Source organism: Hylobates moloch, unplaced genomic scaffold, assembly GCF_009828535.3.
Source record: "Hylobates moloch isolate HMO894 unplaced genomic scaffold, HMol_V3 SCAFFOLD_20, whole genome shotgun sequence".
In the NCBI taxonomy this organism is placed as follows: Eukaryota; Metazoa; Chordata; class Mammalia; order Primates; family Hylobatidae; genus Hylobates; species Hylobates moloch.
Window position 1 is genome coordinate 44,856,198 of NW_026652295.1, and position 10,298 is coordinate 44,866,495.

The 10,298-nt window shown below is 39.2% G+C and overlaps 1 long non-coding RNA gene across 1 annotated transcript in view; it reads left to right on the forward strand.

The window, feature by feature from the left end:
• The window catches only part of LOC116810107 (uncharacterized), a 40,127-nt gene extending 30,293 nt beyond the window's left edge, over positions 1–9,834 (forward strand). Inside the window, exons 2-3 of the long non-coding RNA XR_004370178.1 lie at positions 7,314–7,495; positions 9,494–9,834. This is a non-coding gene — a long non-coding RNA (uncharacterized LOC116810107). The remainder of the gene's footprint in view (positions 1–7,313; positions 7,496–9,493) is intronic.
• Positions 9,835–10,298: the final 464 nt, after the last annotated feature.

Below are 10,298 nucleotides of genomic sequence, written 5' to 3' on the forward strand. Positions count from 1 at the left end.
CAACTTTAATTTTAAGTTCAAGGGCACAAGTGTAGGTTTGTTACATAGGTAAACTTGTGTCATGGAGGTTTGTTGTACAGATTATTTCATCACCCAGGTATTAAGCCTAGGACCCATAAGTTGTTTTTCCTAATCCTCTCCCACTCTTCACCCTTCAGTAGGCCTCAGTGTGTGCTGTTCCCCTCTGTGTCCATGTGTTCTCATCATTCAGCTCCCACTAATATGCGGTATTCGGTTTTCTGTTCCTGTGTTAGTATGCTAAGGATAATGGCTTCCAGCTCCATCCATGTCCCTTCAAAGGACATAATCTCATTCTTTTTTATAGCTGCATGGTATTCTATAGTGTGTATGTACCACATTTTCTTTATCCAGTCTACTATTGATGGACATTTAGGTTGATTCCATGTCTTTGCTGTCGTGAATAGTGCTGCAATGAACATACATGTGCATGTGTCTTTATAATAGAATGGTTTATATTCCATTGGGTATATACCAAGTAATGAGATTACTGAGCCAAATGGTATTTCTGTCTTTAGGTCTTTGAGGAATTGCCACACTGTCTTCCACAATGGCTGAACTAATTTACACTTCCACCAACAGTGTATAAGCGTGGCATAGGGTTATCTTTCTCTTTTCCCTTTGTACCAAAGCCTTATCTTTTATGTTATAACAGTATTTCTCAAACTGCATATTGATGTCAATAAGTGCACAGAGAAAAAAAAACAACAAAATTTTGAAAATATGTTCAGAAAACATTGGAATACATGTAGTTTGTGTTTCTCTGCTTCAGAACTTCTCAAGACCTTAATATGTTAGTGCTCATGGACTGGTTCTCAAGTGTATTTGACCACAGGACCTTTTCTCTTTTTTTTTTTTTTTTTTTTTGAGGAATACATCCGTAACCATCTTATGTCTACTGGAACATGCTTTTGAAAATACTGCCCATTTCAACGTTAGTTTCTTGGAGACCCTAAAGTCTCAGAATTCCCAAGTTTTGTAGAATATAGGATAGTATCTGCATCTATGACTATAAACCTTGTGACTAACTTATAACTTAAGAAAATGCTTCCAAAATGTGCTAAATAGATTTCTATTAGCATAAGTCAAATAAATATATACAGTGCTTGTTGAGGAAATCTTCAACAACAAATCTAGATCTTTCCATAACCGGTCCTTTCCTATCACTCAGGAATTCTCTGACCATCCAATCTCAATCTCTTTTTGCCTCCTTCACATTCCTTGAATCGATTTTTATTACATAACCCTGTTTAAGTTTCCTCATAGCATTTATCAGTATCTGAAATCATTTTACTGTTTTGTCTTGACTTAGAATCTAAGATGCATGAAAGTTGAGTCATTTATGTTTCCAACAGCTACTATGGTGCCAAGTACATATAGAATAGAAAGTTACTTCATTCATTCATGTATTCACTCATTCAACAAATATTTACTGAACACTTACCATGTGCCCAAAACCATTCTAGTTCTAGATCCAGCAATGAGTAAAACAGACATCAGTTTACTCCTTGAATTGTGTGTACATTAGATTTGTTTTATTTACCTAATTTTGTAAACATAAATTTTCATATGGCTTGTTTTTCTGTAGTTTGTAGTTATTTGTTTAAAATCAAAGAGCCAAAAATTTTATGTATATCATCTCATTTAATCCTGACAACAGACCTGTGGGGTGGAGACTATTACCTCCATTTGATACATGAGGAAAGTGGGGTTATAGAAATAACTTTCCCAAGACACTTAACTGGTAGATAGGTAATATCTGAATATAAGTCCAGTAGATTTGAAATCAAAGCCCACATGCTTTTCTACCACATCCACTGCCTACTTGTGATATTAGTATAACCCAACAGTTATTAATAGAGAAAAAAGCCAGTAACACCAAAAAAATGCCTTAAGTCAATGGGTCCCTTGTGTTGCATTTTATGATTGTGTGAATTCCCTCTGATGCTTTGCATTTGGACTCCATTTCAAAGTTCTGGGCAATCCATCTTATTAACTCCCAGAGATCCATCAGGACCACAGGCAGGTGTCTGCACCACCTCAGAGGTAGTGACTTCTATATTTCTGACAGTTACTGTCTTCCTGGAGAATAAGACCATGTGGTATATTTTGTTGCAAGGATGCTGCAAAGGGAAGATAAAACCAACAAAGGAGCTGAAAGCAATCAAAGAAAAGAGGACAATAAGGAGAATAAAGACAAGTTCAAAATAAGCTAAGTTTAGAAATCACTTGAAGCTCCATTGTTCGAGTTACAAAATTTGTCTTGCTTTCCAGCAGTCCAAGTTCTGCTGACTTGATGTGTGACCTTACCAGGTCTCCTTGCCCTTCTCGGTGTCAAGTTTATGACACTATGGAGGGTGAAACCAGTCCTGGGCTGCTGAACTCTGGCTTCTTTAATGTGGCATAATGAACCTGGTATGTTTACATAATTGTTATTTGGGATTTTTCTATTATATACAGCCAAATATAATTCTGAGTGATACAATCAGCGTATGTTTTTAGTATTTAAAAAGCTACATTTGAAAAGCTCCTTGAGAACTGACAAAATACTCAAAGAATTTCAAAAGTGGCAGTATAAATAGTTATGAGGAAAAGAATACTAAGGAAGAAGGCAAGAAGAGAGGAGAAGGAGGGAGGTTGAGCAGACTGAGGATGAGGAAGAAGGAGGAGGAGAAAAAGGAAGAGAAGAAGGGGGAGGGGGAGGGAAATGGAAGAGGAAGGAGGAATTAGAAAAAGAAGAAGATAACGAAGAAGGAAAAGAAAAAGAAGAAGAAGAAGAAAAGAAGCAGAAGAAAAGAGGAAGGAGAATAAGAAGAAGAATAAAGAAAAGGAGGAAGAGAGTGGAGAAAGGGGAGGAACAATAACAGCAAGAAAAGGACAAGAATGAAAAGATTCCATTCAAATGTAGACTGAAACTCCTTCACTGACATTTAAATCATATTTGCCAAAATCTTGGTAACTGTGGAGCTCTCCTTATTTATAGAATACAATTTTTCCCAAAGATTTCATTGTTACATTCTTCTAGCATTCCTGTCCAAATCTATAAAACTAAGGCTCAAAGTTCCAATTGCATATGTTAGATTGGTGCAAAATTAATTATTTTTAATGGCAAAAACTGCAATTACTTTTGCACCAAGCTAACGATGAGCCAGTAACATTTCTCTCTTTTAAGCTAACTTGATCAAACCCAGAGAGATCATTCATTAACTCAATTTTATCAATTAATACTAATCTAAGTATTCTGGGAATGTTTACAAATGAACCTTCTTTTCACTTTCCTCACTGAGGCCAAAATCTTCCTGGGGTTTGTTTCTGACTTCAATATTTTCTTCAAGCTTCATGTCAAAATCGTTTCTCTCTGTCCCTTTGATCCTCCCATCTGAAGTAGGTTGGCCCTACCCTGAGAGTCTACAGGTCCAATCCTATCCACCAAAGACTGGTTAGAAGGTGCTTGTGGAGGATGACGGCTATTCCCTAAAAGAAGACTATAATGCTTGCCATGCTGATACTTGGCTAGGGTGTATGACTTACTTTGGCCAATGCAAATGGGACAAAAAGAAAATGTGAGAAATAGAAAAGCTTCTGTTCACTCCCACTCCTTGATTAGAGAAACAGTCTCTGGCAGAAGGAGAGAAAATATGAAGGGAAAATAAAGAAGAGAGGTCGCAGAGGAAAGAGGAGGCGGCATGACCGAAGGGAACAGAAGAGGAGCCAGGTCAGTGTCTGAGGATGGCCTAGCCTCTACTTCATCAATATCTCCCATTGGCCACAGCTGGGGACAAAAGGAGGCACCATCGTAGTGCCCCAGGCTACACTTTGGGAGCCCTGTACTCAAGTGCCACACTAACTTTCCTTCCTGCTGGCACAGGATGAAGATTTTCCTTCAGCAACAATGGCACTTTGCCTGTTTATCAGTAGGTGTGCTCTTCATTTGAGCCCTGTATCTTTGTTTCAGCCAAGATCGACTTGCTTTTTGTGAATAATCCCCTACCTTATCCTCCACCACCTGCCAGCTGCCTCTACCACTCACAGCACTCAAAGGCCCTCAGGACCCAGCAAGCTTGCAGGATAGAGCTAAATGGTAAGGTGAAGCCTTCCAGGCTTGGGTTTTGCATGGGCTAAACAAATTGAGCCCTAAACTGTCACCATGGTTGAATATCCTGCTGTCATTCCTACTATTTGTTAAGCCTGAGCTTGCTCCTCCAATGCTTAATCTTTTGGTTTAGCAGCTGTCTTCAGGTTCATGTTCCTACATGTGTCTCCCCTTCAGTAACTGACCCTTGGCTTCGTTTGCAGGTTCCAGTGCCTAATATGACTACACAAAACCATTTCATTTCCCTTCATATTGCGGTCAGCTCAGTCCTGGATCAGCCATCCTTCACCTGGCAGCCTTTTTGCCTTCTGCAGATGAGCTTTCTTTTTAGCACAAGAATTAGAGAGGAGCTAAGCAACATCGATCAATTCACAATCACAGTGTTGTATTCTTATTTTCTTCTTTACTAGAGAAGAAGCCAAAACAAAAGAAAAACAAATTGTTACAGAGATTCACATGTGAAATCTCCTGGTTTTGCAAGTCAGAGGGCAGTCACTCTAGCGTCCTTTGCTCCAGCCCCATCCTGTTTTTGGCTTTTGAAACTAGTGCTTGTGTTGTTATTAATTTGCACCAAATGGATGCTTAGCAACAATCAAACATGATGTATTAAATATAAAACTACTTTCTGAAGGAGCTCAGAATCACAAGACAAGCTCATTGGAACAAAGCTCTTGAAAACCCATGTAAATAGAACATAAAAATCTGAAAGATATATGAAGATCATTTCACCACATTCCATTTATTGGTGAATAAGCTAGAGTAAATCAAATCAATTAAATTTTTAAACTGGTCTAAATTAATTTGGCTTCATTTCATTTTATGGTATTTGCTCTCCAAACTGAGGAAACTCAGTTTAGTTTTCTTCATGGCATGGTAACAGAAATAATTTTCAAGTGATGTTGAAGCTTATTTAAGTCTGATCCAAATGACAACATAGCATTTAAATTATGTTATATAACTCTTATGTAAACGTACAAGATAAGTTATCTGCTGGAACTAACAACTTCCAAATTTTAGTGGCTTAACATTGTAAAAGTATATTATTTGCTACTTTTACATTTCAATGTGGGTTGTGCTGGGAGGAGGTGACCCTTCTCCATACAGTCATTTAGGGATCCAGACTTCTTCTATTTGTTTCTCCACCATCCTCTGTAGCCTGAGAACCATCACTGAATCCATAATTCCTGCTGGTAGGTGGAGGAAGAAAACAGAGCAGTGCATCGAAGCTTTTATTATGGGCCGGCCAGGCCTGGAAGTTAGTTGCACATCACTTCTGTCCACATTATTGGTCAGAACTCAGTCACAGGGCCACACCTTTCTGCAAAGGAGCCTACAAAAATGCAATGCTGCCTGTCTCCAGAGGAAAGGGCAGTCAGTTTGGTGAGAAAGTTTCAGACCTCAAGAGATTGGAAAAGGCTCCTTGCTCAGCAAAAGAAAACCAGAGACGGAAGAAAGTGTCTCTGTGTGAAAGAACAAAGGCACAAAGCAAGGGATCTGCAGTCTTCAGCATTAAAGAAAACATGGATAATAACATTTTTAAAGGGCTGAGAACATGTCTCAGATGATAGCCCCTCCTTTGGGTTCTGGAAGGTGTAGATGTGATGCCCACCACTGAGGGGTAACCCAACACTTCAGTCACTCTCAAATATTAACAGTAGCAGTTATTTCAGCATCTATTATGTTTATGATGTTTGTGCTGTTACTTCCACAATTTTTATGTTTAATTTTATTTATATAATCTTATGATAAGAATGTATGCCCCATATTTCAGAAAGTCCTGGGAACACTTGTGGTGTGTGTGTGTGTATGTGTGTGTGTTTGTGTGTGTGTGTGTGAGAGAGAGAGAGAGAGAGAGAGAGAGTTGGTGGGAGTAATGGATGAATGTTGAGAAGGGAAGCAGGCAGTGAGCTAAAATATTCTAGTGAAAGCAATATTTCATAGCAACTAATTGCCTCAGAGAATTTGTGGAAGGTTGAATAGACTCTTTTATCCAACTATACTATCAAGCATTAGAAATGCTAGTTATTGCCTACTGATGTCTATTTTGTTGGAAATATATTGAAATCTGTAGCATCTACTGCTCTTACCACTTTCTACATGTCAATTCATAATTCTGAAGATTGGCCCTGTGGGATAATGGAATGTTGATGGAATTCAGTAGATATTTTCAGAGTAAAATCACTGAAGAATCTTGGTAACGTGACTAAGAAGCTAGAAAAAGTGAATGCTGCTTATTCCTGTTTAAGTTTCCTTTCTCTGATTATATATTATTGATGGCAGTGTAGAAAGTATGAAAACACTTAGAGAAAACAGATTTTTAAAGTAAAAACTAAAAATGCACTAAACCATCCTCCTGGTGGACAGCACTGCTCCATGATATTTTAAAAGTCTCAGATACATTTGGGCTTAGAAATTACTGGAAGAGATCATTGTCTCCTTAGTGTGTAGAGATGGGGGAATTTGAAAGCTTTCAATGCAGCATCTGAAATATCTCCATCTGACTCACACCCTGGGGGAAAAGCGCTGACAGTGTCTATACAGGAGGAAGCAGAGACACAGTTAAGAGCACAGATTCTGCAGCCAAAATACCTGCATTGAATTCTGACTCGCTATCTACTACCTGTGTGACTTTAGGCAAGTCACCCAACCTCTCTGTGTTGGTTTCCTCTTTTGAAAAATGGAGATAATATTAGTAGCTATCTCAAAGTCTTGTAATAGGTATGTGATGTTAGGCAGGCTTTTGGGAGGGATATAGTCCCTCTGTAATAGCGACATCCTTGAGGGCAGGGTGCATTCTCTCTCTATCTCTCTCTCTCTGTCTCTCTCTGCCTCCTTCTCCCGTCACTTCAGTGTGGACATTCTTTTGGTTCATTGTAGATAATGACCGGATGAATGTTCTCAAACATAGTCTCTGGCTTTCCATGAAGCTGCCTTGAATGACACATTATACTATAAAGTTCAGCAAAATCTCAGTGTGTAGAGTCTTACAAATTGAATTATCATTTTAGGGCTCACCTAAAAACATTTTTATGATGTTTAATCCATTTGTGTTTCCAACCCTGACCTACAGGGGACAATGTCTTGCTTCTATTTTTTACTTGTTTTTCTTTTTTGGCTAGATGACAGATTAACACAGGATGGGAAAAGAATGCCAAAAATGCAACTTGGGGACTAAACCACCATTTTCGTCTTTTATGTTTAGTTTTGATCTTGACCTCCTGGAGCATTTGCATGGAAAAGGCAGTTCCAGGATTCTTTGTGGCCTCTTCCACAGGAGAAAGTAAAGGAGCTAGAGGCCTCTAAAAATTTAGTTATTGAAGAACTGAAGTTATTCACAGCAACCTGGCAGAGGAGAATGTGAAATACGTGGGTCTCAGATAAGAGGTTTGTTCATCTAGAACGGTGAGTGAGAATCAGGATGTCTGAGACTGACAAGCAGAGTGGCAGCAGTTCCAGCTACTGGAGAAACACAAAAATAGGAATCCAGAAAAATGACAACTAGAAGTTTCCTGGGTCTGACAGTGTTGAGAGCTGCAGTGAATAATGACTTCAATTTACAGGAAAACGTAAATAGAAGGGGTCAGGAAGTTGACCCAGAAATGTCTTTAATCATTACTGTGTCTTATAACTGTATGGCACTTTATCAGCTACAGAATTCATGAAGTGATTGGATCTAAGCAGTAGGTGAGGTAGCAGGTGTCCTTGTTTTGTAGGATAAGAACTGTGGCTTGGGAGACTGAGTAGAAACAGAGCTAGTAAATGGATGAGCCAGAATCAGAATGGAGAGGTTTGGGTCAAAATTAAATGTTCTTTCCACTGCTCTGAGCTGCCTGGTACTTTATCTGCTGCATGACAAAAGGTGCAGAAAGATCTATAGCAGTGACATTAATGCCACAAATTCTGCTTTCAATGGGCACCTACTGATGCGACACATTTTGTGCAACCGTATATGTACAGCAATCATAGAATGTGACACATGTAGGAGGTCTGAGAACTCCTCTATTATAGCCCAGACTTCTCAGTTACTGAAGAGAAAATCCTTAAGATGTGACTCAGGGAACAACAGGAAGTTGGGTTAGAGCTTTGTTCCTCTATTCCTACTATTCAGTCCAGGATGGAAGCCTTCATTCTTTATCCTGGGTGCGCCCCACGGGAGAGGGGCTGTTCTCTCTTCAGTGTTGCAAAGGAAAACATTGCCCTAGAGCTCTTTTTCTTGAGTGAAAACCATGCTTCCATTTCTTCCGATGAGGAAATAAAGTTGAAAAATTAAACAACATTGCTTATTTCTACCAGCGTAGGTAACTACAAAATAAGAATCCCTGGTTTGTTACCTAAACTCACTCAATAAAGTATTGCAAACAATTTCAGAATGCCTATTTTATGAATCAGTTTGTCACATTTCTTGGAACTGAGGACCAAAATCAATATTTCCTTGTAAGTATGGTTCTTATTTGTTCTTGAAAGAAGAAAAGTAGTGCATATAAAGTACTTACACAATGCCAGATACAAAGTAACAATCAATCCATGTTTAGTATTATCTTTCACTCTATAGCATCACTCTATCAAGACATATAAACCTTCAGAATGCACTACTATAGCAATTTAGTTGTTCCATTTGTTCTTTGCTGCACTAGAAGAGTAGAATGTAACAATTTCTATTACTTTCTGGATATGTTTGCCATGTAAGCCATTTCTGTCCATACAATTTGTTTATTTTGAGATGGAATTTCACTCTTGTTGCCCAGGCTGGAGTGCAGTGGTACCATCTTGCCTCACTGCAACCTCCACCTCCTGGGTTCAAGCGATTCTCCTGCCTCAGCCTTCCAAGTAGCTGGGACTACAGGCATGTGCCACCACGTCGGCTAATTTTGTATTTTTAGTAGAGACGGGGTTTCACCTTGTTGGCCAGGCTTGTCTCAAACTACTGATCTCAAGTGATCCACCTGCTTTGGCCTCCTAGTGCTGGGATTACAGGTGTGAGCCACCGCGTCTGGCCAAACATACAATTTAGATAGGCTGTGGTTTTTAGAAGCCGTCAATACCAACTTTTAAAGATCAAGGAGAATTGAGTTACAGGGACACCACAGAGAAGCCTGAAGAAGGGAGCAAAGAGGGGTTTTCCCTAGACTAGCAAGATCTTCCACTACACTGGCAAGAGATGAGATGGCTGAGCCCTAGAGACCTGAGTCCTGAAAGGTCTGATGGAACTGTAAGACCAAAAAGTCAGGGCAGAAGGGAACGCAGGCTCCAGTGCTCCTAGCCATGCTGAGTGAGGCCTAGAAACCACAGGGCACCATGGGATTTCAATGGACTGTAATGGTGACAGAGGCAAACTTGAAATCCTGGTGAATGGAGGTGCTCGTCCCTCTTTCTAGGTAACAGGTAATATCCCTAATTCCACGGTGATGCTGAGAAGCAGAGGGCGCCCTCAGAAGTAGTTTCTCATAAGGAATTTGCAGCTGGCCTACGAGAACAGGCCCACAGAATCAGGAATCGTGGTGTTTTATAGGGTATGTAAAAGTTGTATTTTTTGCACATCTGTCTTGTATTCTGAGTCATAGTCCTCACATTGTTTATCCTTCACAATAGCTTTTTTTTTTTTTTAACAGCATTATGGAGATAAAGTTTAAATGGCAATAATTCACCCATTTAAAGTGTAAGATTCAATGGCTTTTAGTATATTCACAGAGTTGTACAAGTGTTACCACAATCAATTAAAAAATATTCATTGCAAATTTCAAATAAACAATAGAGTAAGGTTAACTGTAGTCACCAGGTTATACTTTGGATTGCCAGAAATTATTCATCTTTTAACTGAAAGTTTGTATCCTTTGACCAATATCTCCCAATTTCTCCCACTCCTCAGTCCCTGGCAACTACCATTGTTTGTTAAGAGAGTAGATCTTGAATGTTGTCAACACACACACACACACACACACACAACTCTGTGAGGTGATGGATGTGTTAACTTGATTGTGCAATTATTTCACAATATTTACATATATCAAAGCAAAAAAATGTTAAGGCCCTTAGCTGTTACTCACTCAATCATCCCATTCTGCACCGATCCAGGCAATCACTAATCTCCTTTCTGTCTTTGCAGATTTGCTGCTTCTGGATATTTCATATAAATGGAATCATATCACATGTGGTCCTTTGTGTCTGGCTTCTTTCGCTTAATGTTTTC